The sequence below is a fragment of the Poecilia latipinna genome, unplaced genomic scaffold (assembly GCF_001443285.1).
Source record: "Poecilia latipinna isolate Pla-1442-1.1 unplaced genomic scaffold, P_latipinna-1.0 Scaffold1800, whole genome shotgun sequence".
NCBI classification, from domain to species: Eukaryota; Metazoa; Chordata; class Actinopteri; order Cyprinodontiformes; family Poeciliidae; genus Poecilia; species Poecilia latipinna.
The window spans coordinates 93,127-95,445 of record NW_015114416.1 but is presented as its reverse complement, the minus strand read 5'-3'; positions in this window follow the sequence as shown (position 1 = coordinate 95,445).

Genomic DNA, 2,319 nt, shown 5'->3' with positions numbered 1-2,319 from the left:
CCGAGTTCTCATTGGTTCACACGTAGAGATGACGTAACACAACTGATTTTACGGGTTTTTAAATATACCTTATAAACACTGGAGATACCTTTGTCAGTTTGTCAGAGACTGGCAAGGAGTTCTTCTGTAAAAAATGATGCTGCGAATGGTAAAATATCTAAATTTGTGTTTCGAGTATTTTTTCTTTGCGTTTGATAAACGTGCAATACAATTTGTAGCACGTGTGGGGAACGTGAGCTCTGACGCAGTTACATAAGTTTGCACCTCCTCCTAATTTGCATACGTAGCGTTTATCATCAGTTACTCTTGCTCGTATAACATTAAGAGCGAGTCCTCAGTGAGTGTTTTGAGTAGGTTTCACTGCACATCTTACATGGCAACGTCAAATGTTACTTGGTTATTATTTTTCACTCACGGCTTTGTAATTATGTAAGGTTTAACGCTGCTTTTTGTATTATTTCATTTAATTGTGTGGTTTTTTTTTAGATCATATAACATCTCAATATTTATTTTGGGGAATAAGTCAATTTATTTGACAGAAGTCAGTGTTGCAACTTCGATATAACATCCACATGATGGCGACAGAGTTATACAAGTGGCTTACACTGAAGCTTAAGTTGCAGATTTAATTTTATTTTCATTTATTGAATCAACAACTTTTTTTCCTAAAAAAACATAACACACAAATTTCCCAACAAGGAGTATAGATTCTGAAAAATCTGTTCTCATTGACATTTTAAATATATATATAAAAAACAACAACATCAACAATCAGTTGGAAAATCTTAATTGGCATTACAGCATGCCAAATTAATTGACATTCTAATGGACAATTTATTATTGGTGGTCTGCTCCGAATCAGTTGGAATGCCGCATTGTCTATGATTCATATGACAGACCAAGCAGTAAATGACCTCATGTAGCTTAATGCTATACATGCAGGCTAGAGGGCCCTCATGAGCACATAACTTCACATCCAAAATACAAACCTCAAAATGCATACTTTTAAAACAAACAGATGCAATTTGGGGGAAACATTTGATAGTTATTTAATTTAATGTAGATAATTTAGTGATTTCTTCTTATGTCATTGTTCCAGTCTCAGTCAATCCTCTCTTATCCTGCAAATAAATGTAAATAAATGAGTTTGAGCTGGTGGGTGTGGTCTCAACTAAAATTGGGCTCCTAAATCAAATTCTGCTAAGGGCTCTGTTCATCTAGAATGTCAATCAGTACTACTTGCACAGATTTGCTTAATTTTAAAATTATATTTACGTATTTTGTTTCCAGCTCATTTAAATACAAGTGCATTTTTGGGATGGATTTTAGCAGTCATCTAATTAGTGCTCCTGACTAAAGAAAGAAGAGGCCTTAGAAATAATACAGGCTGGGTTCTGTTCTATTCCAGCTCTGTTGGCAGCACTCAGAGCTGAGTTTTCCCACAGGGATTAGGTGGAAGTACTTCACTGTTTCCCTTTTTCAAAAATTTCCACAAGTGTGGAGGTTGGTGGTGGGGATGGTGAACAATAATTTATTAGTACGCTTTCTGACGATTCGTCTGACTTTTTAATGCCTATGTGTGACGCGCTATGTGTTATGCAGGTCTATTCATGCACAGTTTTCAGAGGATTAGTCTTTGGGTCCTTCACCCCTCAGGGATACACACTAAAACCAAAACCTTACTGCTGTCATGACACAGAGGTACAGAGTGTACAGGTAGAGTGTGAGTGATATTGAAAAGTCATGAAACCATTTAGAAAAAAGTGATTTAGTTTCCCAATTCCTCCATGTCATATCCACTGTTTCCATAGACATAAACAAACAAGTCCATACACATTTAACTATGGCATATGTTTTTTTTTAAGTCTTTGTAGTTAAGTAATTTCGCAAACCAAGAAGATATAGAGTCTTACATTTTTTAAAGTACAAGCAGTTTTATAGACCTCCATTTTAATTGAGATCCCTATTTGGGCAAGTCATTTTTTATAAATGTAAAAAAAAAAAAGAGAAAAAACTATGAGCCCTCAAAATTATTATGGGTCTATTTTTGGTTGCAAATTATATTTATCAAAGCATGTAACAGATCATGAGTGAATCGAGAAAACTTACTCTCCAGAGTGTCCCTTGGAAGAAAACTGTTAGGTTCCGTGTTTCTGTGTGTTTATTTTTGAGTTTCTCTGTGTTCAGTCCTGTGTTCCTGTGAGTCTCTGTCCTGTCCTCCCCGTTGATTGCTCCTCAGGTGTGTCTACTTACCTGATTACCCTCCCTGTGTATTTAAACCCACCTGTGTCTGTGTTCTTCGTCGGGTCCTTGTCTAAG